The 11,920-nt window shown below is 34.3% G+C and overlaps 1 protein-coding gene across 1 annotated transcript in view; it reads left to right on the top strand.

The window, feature by feature from the left end:
• Nucleotides 1-11,920, top strand: part of DPH6 (diphthamine biosynthesis 6) — a 198,283-nt gene that overhangs the window by 180,022 nt on the left and 6,341 nt on the right. The gene's annotated exons all lie outside the window — the stretch shown is intronic.

Raw genomic sequence — 11,920 nt, 5'->3', positions numbered from 1 at the left:
TGCCTCACTGCCCAAAGAAATGGGGATTCAATTTTATGGAATAAGCATAGTCTGAGAATCCTGGGCTTCCATGGTGACAGATTTAAACCCAGATTCAGAGTAATAAGACCAGAAGTTTTGGTCATATGTCAGATAGTGGTGGTGAGCTATGACTGTTTGGGTTAAGGTCGGGAAGGGGAGAGGGTCTTGTGAAACATCTATAGGTATAGCCAAAGAGTGATTCAGTGAATTGGAAAATAGGTGAAAAGAAAATATTAAGAATGAAGCATGTAGAAAAACAAAGATAGAAAGCACACATTAGAGGTTAGGAGAAGTGGAAACAACGAAGTGGTCTAGAATACATATAACTGGTGTCAGAAAGAAAGGAGAGGGATAATGGGAAAGATTCAATATCTCAAAAGATAATGACTGAGAACTTTCCAAAGTTGATGAAACACCCCAAGGTACAGATTCAAGAGGTCTTAATGAAACCCAAGCTGAATAAAATAGAATTCTATAGGCATATGCTGATGAAATTGCTAAAAACAAATGCAAAGAAATTAAAAACAGTTAAAGTGTCTTCAAAACAGGCTAGTCTCAGACTATTAGAATAAAATCTAGCTTTTAAACAGAAAAAAAGAAAAAAAGGAGAAACCCAAACAATGGAATCATATCTTTTGTAATACTAGATGAAAATAACTGTCATCCTAGAATTCTGTACCCAGCAAAAATATCCTTTAGACATAAAAGCAAGGGCACTTCCAGGATGACAGTAATGGCATTTGTCAAAATTCATTGATGGTACATTTATGGTTTGTCCACTTCACTGCAATTTGTTTCCTCAAGGAATAGGCAAATATAATTCCAGATAATAACATTCATGTTAAGGTCTTAACATCCTTTAACATCCTTTGGTGTGAACCTGCTAATAATAAATTTTCTTAGTTTTTCTTTGAAATTTTCTTAACTTCACTTTTTTTTATCCCAACATTTTATTAAAGAAAATTTTAAACATTCAGAAAAGTTGAAGGAATGATAAAGACCTTCCCGGATAAACAAAAGCTGAGGGAGTCCATCAACTGCTAAACATGCCTGTCTTCTAAGTATTGCTAAAGTGAGTTCTTTATGTTGAAAAGGAAAAAAGAAACAAAAGGACACTAAACAGTAACACTAAAGCATATGAAAATGTAGAGCTTTCTGGCAAAGGTGAATATACATACAGAAACCTGTACTACTATGATGGTGTCATGTAAACTACTTTTAATTCTGATATAGAATTTTACAAATAAAAATTTAACAATAAGAATACAAAATATATGAAGATGTAATTTGTGACATTGGTAATATAAAATGGAAGAGGAAGAATGTAAAGGAATAGAGTTTTTTATATGACTGATATTATTAGTTTGAATAGATTATTATAACTGTAAGATATCTGTTTCCTGTAATTCCCATAGTAACCACAAAGAAAATACCTATGGAAAATGCAGAAAAGAAAGTAAGAGAGCAATCAAAGCATGCCACTACAAAACAAACAAACAAACAAACAAACAAGAAACAAACCTGCAAAACACACCAAGGACAGCTGCAAGAGAGGAATGACAAAATAACTACAGGACATGAAGAAAACAATGAACAAAATGACAGTAGTAAATTCTATTCTATCAATAATTACTTTAAATGTAAATAAGTTAAACTCCTTCAATCAAAGACAGAGTGGCTGAATGGATAAAAAAAAATAAGCTATACTATATGCTATCTATAGGAGACACATTTTAGACATAAGGACGTACATAAACTGGACATGAAAGGATAGAAAAAGATATTCCATGAAAATGGTAATCAAAACAGAGCAAGAGTTGCCATACATATATCAGATAAATAGACTTCAAGTCAAAAATTGTCACAAGAGACAAGGACATTATGATGATTAAAAAAAAAAAGTCAATTCGTAAGGAAGGTATAACAATAAATAAATATGCACCTAACAGCAGAGTACCCAAATATACACAACAAATATTGACACAATAATACTAAAGATTTTGATATTTCTTCTTCAATAATATATAGATCAACCAATTCAAAGATCAGTAAAGAAACAGAGGACTTGAACAATAGTATAGACTAATTGGACCTAATAGACGTAAAAATAGCACTCCACCCAATAATAGCAGTATATACATTCTTCTTAAGCACACAAGAAACATTCTACAGGATAGATCATTCGTGAGGCCACAAAACAAATCTTCACAAATTTAAGATTTAAATCCTATCAAGTATCTTTTCCAATTACAATGAAATGAAGCTAGAAGTCAATAGCAAAAGGAAAATGGAAAATTTACAAAGCTACTAAAATTTAAAAATACATTCTTGGGGTGCCTGGGTGGCTCAGTTGGTTAAGCAGCTGACTTTGGCTCAGGTCATGATCTCTCCATCCGTGGGTTCAAGCCTCATATCAGACTCTGTGCTGCCACCTCAGAGCCTGGAGCCTGCTTTGGATTCTGTGTCCCTCTCTCTGCCCTTTCCCTGCTCATACTCTGTCTCTCTCTCTCTCTCTCTCAAAAATAAATAAACATTAAAAAAAAATACGTTCTTGAACAATCAATAGGTCAAAGAAAAAAGTCATAAGAAATTAGAAAATATCTTAAGAAAAAAAATAATAACGGGCACCTGGGTGGCTAGTCTGTTGAGCATCCGACTCTTGATTTTAAGTCAGGTCATGATCCCAGGGTCATGGGATCAAGCCCCACACTGAGCTCCATGCTGAGAGTGGAGCCTGCTTAAGATTGTCCCTCTGCCCCTCCCCACCGCTCAGCACTATCTCTCTAAAAGAAAAAAAGAAAAAAAAAAAAAAAAACCAAAACTTAGGAGATACAACAAAAGCAGCACCAAAAGGTAAATTTATAGCAGTGAACACATACATTAAAAACAAAAGCAAGGTGTGGGGGCAGGGGGGTGACTCCTGGGTGGCTCAGTCAGTTAAGCAACTAACTTTGGCTCAGGTCAGGATCTCACAGTTTGTGGGTTCAAGCCCTGCATCAGTTTCCACGCTGACAGTGCAGAGCCTGCTTGGGATTCTCTCTCTATCACACTCTCTCTGTCCCTCCCCACTTGTGCTTTCTCTCTCTCTCTCAAAGTAAATAAAATTCTTAAAAATTAAAAAAAAAAAGCAAAGATCTCAGATCTACAATGTAACTTTACATTTCAGGGAACTAGAAAAAGAACACACTAAATAGAAAGCTAGCAGAGGAAAGGAAATAATGAAGATTAAAACAGGAATAAAAGAGAATAAACAATAGAAAAAAATGAAACAGTTTTTTTTTAAATATCAACAAAATTGACAAACTTTAGCTAGACTAAGAAAAGTAGAAGACTCAACAAAAATAAAATATAATAGAGGAAACATTGTAATTGGCGTAACAGAAATAAACAGGATAAGAGACTACTACTATAACAGTTATATGCCAACAAATTGGATAACCTACAAGAAATGGATAAAGCTCTAGAAATATACAACCTAGCAAGACTAAATCATGAAGAATTTTAAATCTGAGAATAACTGTTACTAGTAAGGAGATGAAATTAGTAATCAAAACTTCCCAACAAAGAAAAACCCAGAACCAGATGACTTCACTGAAAAATTCTATGAAACTTTTAAAGAAGTATTAACAGGAATTCTTAAACTCTTCCAAGAAAGTGAAGAGGAGGGAATACTTTCAAACTCATTTTATGAAGCTGGTATTACCCTGATACCAAATCAGGCAAAGATAATACAAGAAAAGTACAGTCCAATATCCCTGATGAATGTTGACACAAAAATCCTCAACAAAATATAAGCAAACTAAACTCAACAATACATTAAAACTGTTATATACCAAGACCAAGTGAGATTTATTCATTTAATATGAAGATGGTTCAGGATATGAAAATCAAACAATATATCACTTCAGTAAAGGGCAGTAACTACCTATCTCAATTGATAGAGCAAAAGCATTTGACACAATTCAACACACTTTCATGATGGAAACACTCAGCAAACTAAAATTATAAGGAAATTACCTCAACAGAATAAAAACCACAAATGAAAGCCCATAGCTATCATTATTCTCAAAGGTAAAAAAACAAACTTTCCCTCTAAGATTAGGAACAAGGCAAGGATTCCTTTCTCACCATTTCTATCCAACAGTACTAAAAGCCCTAAACAGAACAATTAGATAAGAAAAAGAAATAAAAGGCATCCAAATCAAAAAGGAAGAAGTAAAATTTTCTCTGTTGGCAGATGCTATGTTCTTACATGTAGAAAACCTTAAGGAAGGATTTCTTTCAAAAAAAATTGTTAGAGGCGTACCTGGGTGGCTTAGTTGGTTAAGCATCTGACTTCAGCTCAGGTCATGATCTTACGGTTTGTGAGTTCAAGGCCCACGTTGGGGCCTGTGCTGATGGCTCAGAGCCTGGAGCCTGCTTTGGATTCTGTGTCTCCCTCTCTCTTTGCCTCTCTCTCTCTCTCTTTTTCTCTCTCTCTCTGTATATCTCTCTCTCAAAAATAAACAAACATTCCAAAAATTGTTAGAACTTAATAAGTGAATTCAGCAAAGTTGCAAGATACGAAACTAGTTGCAACGCACAAAACCAGTTGCATTTCTATACACTAAAAACAATCTGTAAAGGAAATTAAGAAAATAGTCCTGTTCACAATTGCCTCAAAAATAATAAAATTCTTAGGTATAAACTTAGCCAAGAAGATGAATAGCTTATACAGTAAAAACCACAACAAAAAAATGCTGAAAAAAATTAAAGAAGACAAATAAACAGTAAGAGGTTCCATGTTTGTAGGTTGGAAGACTTATTATTGTCAAATTATCCATACTACCCAGAATAATCCAAAAATTTAATGCAATCCCTATCAAAATCCCAATTGCTTTTTTTTTTTTTTTTTTTTTTTTTTTTTAAACGTTTATTTATTTTTGGGACAGAGAGAGACAGAGCATGAACGGGGGAAGGGCAGAGAGAGAGGGAGACACAGAATCGGAAACAGGCTCCAGGCTCTGAGCCATCAGCCCAGAGCCCGACGCGGGGCTCGAACTCACGGACCGCGAGATCGTGACCTGGCTGAAGTCGGACGCTTAACCGACTGCGCCACCCAGGCGCCCCCCCAATTGCTTTTTTAATTGTTATTTTGCAGAAATAGAAAAGACCAGCCTAAAATTCATATACATTCTCAAAGGACCCCAAATAGGCCAGTAATCTTGAAAAAATAACAATGCTTTATACTTTCTAATTTTAAAAAATATTACAAAGTTACAGTAGTTAAAACAGTATGGTACCAACATAAAGAATAGAGAACCCAGAAATACACCCTCTTGTATATGGTCAAATGCCTTCAACAAGAGTACCAAGGCTACACAATAGGGAAAGAATGCCATTTTCAACAAATGGTGTTGAGAAAACTGGAAATCCATAAACAAGAGAACAAATTTGGGCTCTTCCCTTGCACTATTTATAAAAATTAATTCAAAATGGATTAATGACCTAAACATAAGACCTGAAACTATAAAACTCCTAAAAAAACATAGGAGAAAATCTTCATGATACTGGATTTGACAGTGATGTCTTGGATATGACTCCAAAAACACAGAACACAAAAGCAAGAATAGACAAATGGACTACATCCAACTTAAAAACTTATGCACAGAAAATAAATAAATCAACAACACAGTGAAAAAGCAACTTATACAATGGAAGAAAACATCTGCAAATCATATTAGTGGGATGCCTGGGTGGCACAATCAGTTGAGCGTCCAACTCTTGATTTCATCCCAGATCTCACCTCAGTGTGGAGCCTGCTTAGGATTCTCTCTCCCCCACTCTCTCTCTGCCTCTCTGCTGCTCATGCTCTCTCTCAAAATGGATACATAAACATTGAAAACACACACACATTATTATACAGGATATATAAAATACTCTAACTCAATGACAAAAATAATCCAATTAAAAATAGCAAAGGACTTGAATATACTCTCTCCAACGAAGGTAGACAAATGGCCAACAGCTGTATAAAAAAATGTTTAGCATCACTAATTATTAGGGATATGCAAATAAAAACCACAGTGATATATCTCCTCATTCAGTAGGGTTGCACTATCAAAAAAAGAAGAGGGGTGCCTGGGTGGCTCAGTCAGTCGGTTAAGTGTCAGACTTCAGCTCAGGTCATGATCTCGCAGTTTGTGGTTCGAGCCCCACATCAGTCTCTGTGCTGACAGTTCAGAGTTTGGGCTTTGGATTCAGTGTCTCCCTCTCTCTCTGACCACCCCCTGCTTGCACTTTCTCTCTCTGTCTCAAAAATAAATTAACTTTTTTAAAAAAATTTTTAAAGAAAGAAGAGAAGGAGAATAAGGAAAAGGTAGATAAGGAGGAGAAGAATAAGGAGGAGGAGAAGGAGGAGGAGAAATACCAAATGGTAGTGAGGATGTGGAGAAATGGAAACACTTATGCACTTTTCGTAAGAATGTGATGGTGCAACCATTATAGAAAAACAATACAGAGATTACTCAAAAATTAAAAATAGAACATGACCCAGAAATCCTTCTGGGTGTTTATCCAAAAGAATTGAAATTAAGGTCTTAAAGAGTACTATCACACTCACTGTAGCATTATTCACAATAGTTGATATGTGGCAACAACCTAAATATTCACTAAGAAATGAATGGATAATGAAAAGTGGTATATACATACAGTGGACTATTCAGTCTTTTTTTTTTTAATTTTTTTTTTCAACGTTTATTTATTTTTGGGACAGAGAGAGACAGAGCATGACGGGGGAGGGGCAGAGAGAGAGGGAGACACAGAATCGGAAACAGGCTCCAGGCTCTGAGCCATCATCCCAGAGCCTGACGCGGGGCTCGAACTCATGGACCGCGAGATCGTGACCTGGCTGAAGTCGGACGCTTAACCGACTGCGCCACCCAGGCGCCCCTTATTCAGTCTTAAAAAAGAAGGAAATCCTGTCATATGCAACATCATGGGCAAACCTTTAGATTATTATGCTATGTAAAATAAGCCCATCATAAAAAAAGACAATTGCTTCACGATTCTACTTATCTGAAATATCTAAAGTGCTCAAACTCTTAGAAACAGAAAGTATAATATTGGTTGCCAGGAGCTAGGGGGAGGGAGAACTGAATATTTGTTCAGTGAGTATATACTATCAGTTTTACAAGATGAAAAATTCTAGAGATCTGTCGCACAATATGTATATAGTTAACATGGCTGTACTGTACATTTGAAAATGGTTAAGATGGTAAATTTTATGTTGCAAGTTTTTAATTATAATTTTAAAAAGATAGATTGAAAATATTCATATATGTGGAAATTAAACAAATTTCTAAGTAATCCATGATACACAGAATAAATCCCAAGGGAAATTAATAATTTCTTGAACAAATTGCCAATGAAAAATTTGACATATCAAAATTATAAAATAACATTAAAGCGGTATTTCTAATGTAATCTATAGCCTCAAATATATATCTACATATATAGCCTCAAATATATATCTACATAGGTATTTATATAGATGTAGACATATATTAGATAAGAAGGATGGCTGAAAATTAATGAGCTAAGCCATCATCATAAGAAGTTAGATAAAAAATAGCAATTTAACCCAAAGAAACAAAAATAATAAAGTTTAAAAAGAAATTAAATAGAATATAAACATACAGTAGAGAGATCACCAAAGCCAACAGTTCATTCTTGGAAATGACTAAACTGAATTCATCCCTGGCAACACTGAGATTGAAGTGAAGGCACAAATAGAGTTGATCCTTGATCAACATAGGTTTGAACTGCGTAGGTCTGCCTGAACATGGATTTTTTTTCCATAAAGACGTTACTGTAAATATATTTTCTCTTCCTTGTGATTTTCTTAACATTTCCTTTACTATTTTACTTCATTGTAAGAATATAGTATATAATACATAGAACATCCAAATTATGTGTTACTTGACTGACTGTTGATGTAATCTGTAAGGCCTCTAGTCAACAGTGGGCTATTAGTAGTTACATTTTTAAGGAGTCAAAAGTTATATGTGGATTTTCAACTGCACAAGGGTTTGGTGTCTCTAACCCTCCATGTTGTTCAAGGGTCAACTATGAACAGTACCAGAAATCTTAAAAGGAAGACATCCTTATGGTTCTTTCAGATGTTAAAAGGAAAAAAGAAGATACTGCCAACCACTTCATGCTAATAAACTTGAAAACCTAGATGCATTGGAAATGTTCCTTTAAAAAAAAAACTGACACCAGAAATAATTCAGCAAATCTGAATAGTCCCTTTGTATTAGATAAATTTATTACTAAAGATCTTCACACACTTCCAGGTCTAAATGGGTTCACTTGTAAGTTTTACCAAGAATTTAAGGGCAAAATTGCCAATTTTATAGAAACTTTTCAAAAAAAACAGCAGAGGAGACTCATTATTTTGTTACTATAATGTTATTTAGCTATTACAATGTAGATTCTGTTAAGTATAACTGACATTTCTGTTTACAATGCTTTGGAAAGGATGACTGCATATCCTTTCAGTGTTATTCTGGGGTATTATTAAGCCCACTCAAGGAATATTTCATTGTCTAGTAGATGAACTTGTATTTCACTTAAAATTTACTGATTAAGGCCTAGACTCTGTGAAGTTGCTAATTGATATGTAGATTTTTGCTCAGCAGGGATGTGAATGCTTTCTGTGAAGTAGAACAGAGCCCTGCAGGACATTAACCATTTTTGTATATTTATCCCTGTCTTATTCTAGAGTTCTTTCATTAGTGTAACTTCTCTAATTTCCTTGGACTAGCTTTACTCAGTGGGTAAAATCAATCTTTACAGATATTTGATATATGTTCAATCTATATTTGTCTTAGATTCATGATTCTAATTTTTTTAAATATACTTGGAAATAACAAAATCTGGTAATTAAGGAATTTATTAAGAAATTTAAAAAATAGTAAAGCAATCACAGTCATGAACATAGATTTTTAAATCCTTCAAAAAATATTATCAAATAGCACCTGTAATGTATAAAATGAATAATCAAGTTAGGTTATTCCAGGAATGCAAGGCTGACTTAACAACTGGAAATCAGTCAATGAATTCACCATATAAACAAAATAACAAAGACAAAAGTATAGGACCATTGCCAATGATGCAGCAAACATCCTACTTTCAGTGTGAGTTGATGAAATCTTTTCATCTGAGTTTAAAGACACGATAAAAATGCTTGAAATCATTACTTCTGTTCAACCAGTAGAGAAGGCAAGAAAAATAAATAAATGTATAAGTTAGGGAAAGGAAGAAATAAACCTATTATTATTTGAAGATTATAAGTGTATAAATAGAAAACGTAAAACAAATCTACAAACTTCTTAGAATCAATAGTAAGTTTTGTAAAGTTTCTGGATACAAGGTTAATTTAGAAAAAAGTTTTATTCATGTATTCCCAGAAAGAGAAAGGGATCCAGGCTGACTTTCACTTTCATGTTGACCAACCTTGAACAAATTTTCTAACCTCTCTTGTCCCAGTTTACCCTTTAAATTAGGGATGATAATATTGAATTTTATAGATCATAAACCATGTTTTCCATACTTTAACATCTTTGAAATTATGTGTCTCACAGTGGATGTTGTCTTGGATTTGATGAATGTAAGGTAATTTCGAAGATTAAGTAAATAAATATAAGGTATGCCTGGCGCTTAATAAATGTTCAATAAACATTAGCTATAATTATAGTTTTCTTACATTATGTTTTCTAACAAGTTATTGTTTGCATAAAGCTTCTGGTTTTTTATAAATTGACTTTATAGCGCTAACTCAAAAAAATTTTATTGTTTCTAGTATCTTTGTTGTTAATTCTCTTGGATTTCCCAAGAATATACAAGTGACCCTTGAACAACACAGGTTTGAACTACATGGGCCTGTTATATACAGATTCATTTTTTAATACAATACTGTAAATGTATTTAGTCCTCCTTATGATTTTCTTAACATTTTCTTTGCTCTAGCTTGCTTTATTGTAATAATTCATTATATAATAAATATAACATTTAAATGTGTGTTAACTGACTGTTTATGTCATCCATAAAGTTTCCAGTCAACAGTGAGCTCTTAGTAGGTAAGTTTTTAAGGAGTCAAAAGCTATACACAAAATAAGCCAGTCAGAGAAACACGAATACCATATGATCTCACTTATATGTGGAATTTAAAAAACAAATGAACATGGTGGGGGGTGGGGGGCGAAGAGAGGCAAACCAAAAAACATACTCTTAACTATAGAGAACAAACTGATGGTTACCAGAGAGGAGGTGGGTAGGGGATGGGTGAAATAGGTGAAGGGGATTAAGGAGGGCACTTGTGATGAGCACTGGTTGTTGTATGTAAGTGATGAATCACTAAATTCTACACCTGAAACTAATATTACACTATATGTTAACGAACTGGAATTTAAATGAAAATTTGGAAAAAGGGAAAGTAAGTTATATGCAGATTTTCAACTGCACAGGGAGGTCAGCATCCTCCTCATTGTTCAAGGGTCAACTGTATATGTACCAACCAATTAGGATATTTTTACATCTCACTTATTCTTCTTAACTTTTACTTTTTAAGTAACTTAAGAACAATTACAATAACAATAGCAGTGATAGCAATAATAATAATGACAATAATGAAAGCCAACACTAATGCAGAACTTACTGTATATACCAGATACTCTTCTAAGCATTTTAAATATGGACATGCTTGCATTTTCTTTTTAAGGGCAATAGTTAAATTATAGTACACCAGCTCAATGGAAGACATCCATTGAGAATATTTATTATACAGGGTATACAACATTGATAATTACATATTGCATACCATTAAATGCACAATTTTATTTTATTTTATTTTATTTTCAATATATGAAGTTTATTGTCAAATTGGTTTCCATACAACACCCAGTGCTCATCCCAAAAGGTGCCCTCCTCAGTACCCATCACCCACCCTCCCCTCCCTCCCACCCCCCATCAACCCTCAGTTTGTTCTCAGTTTTTTTTTTTTTTTTTTTTTTTTTTTTTTTTTTTGTTCTCAGTTTTTAAGAGTCTCTTATGCTTTGGCTGTCTTCCACTCTAACCTCTTTTTTTTTTTTTTTCCTTCTCTTCCCCCATGGATTTCTGTTAAGTTTCTCAGGATCCACATAAGAGTGAACACATATGGTATCTGTCTTTCTCTGTATGGCTTATTTCACTTAGCATAACACTCTCCAGTTCCATCCACGTTGCTACAAAGGGCCATATTGCATTCTTTCTCATTGCCACATAGTACTCCATTGTGTATATAAACCACAATTTCTTCATCCATTCATCAGTTGTTGGACATTTAGGCTCTTTCCATAATTTGGCTATTGTTGAGAGTGCTGCTATAAACGTTGGGGTACAAGTGCCCCTATACATCAGTACTCCTGTATTCCTTGGATAAATTCCTAGCAGTGCTATTGCTGGGTCATAGGGTAGGTCTATTTTTAATTTTTTGAGGAACCTCCACACTGTTTTCCAGAGTGGCTGCACCAATTTGCATTCCCACCAACAGTGCAAGAGGGTTCCTGTTTCTCCACATCCTCGCCAGCATCTATAGTCTCCTGATTTGTTCATTTTGGCCACTCTGACTGGCATGAGGTGATATCTGAGTATGGTTTTGATTTGTATTTCCCTGATGAGGAGCGATGTTGAGCATCTTTTCATGTGCCTGTTGGCCATCTGGCTGTCTTCTTTAGAGAAGTGTCTATTCATGTTTTCTGCCCATTTCTTCACTGGATTATTTGTTTTTCGGGTGTGGAGTTTGGTGAGCTCTTTATAGATTTTGGATCCTAGCTCTTTGTCCGATATGTCATTTGCTAATATCTTTTCCCATTCCGTT

Source organism: Puma concolor, chromosome B3 (genome assembly GCF_028749965.1).
Source record: "Puma concolor isolate L17-30 chromosome B3, mPumCon1.1.hap2, whole genome shotgun sequence".
NCBI lineage: Eukaryota > Metazoa > Chordata > Mammalia > Carnivora > Felidae > Puma > Puma concolor.
Note: the sequence above shows the minus strand (reverse complement) of the source record. Positions and strands in the feature narration are given on the sequence as shown.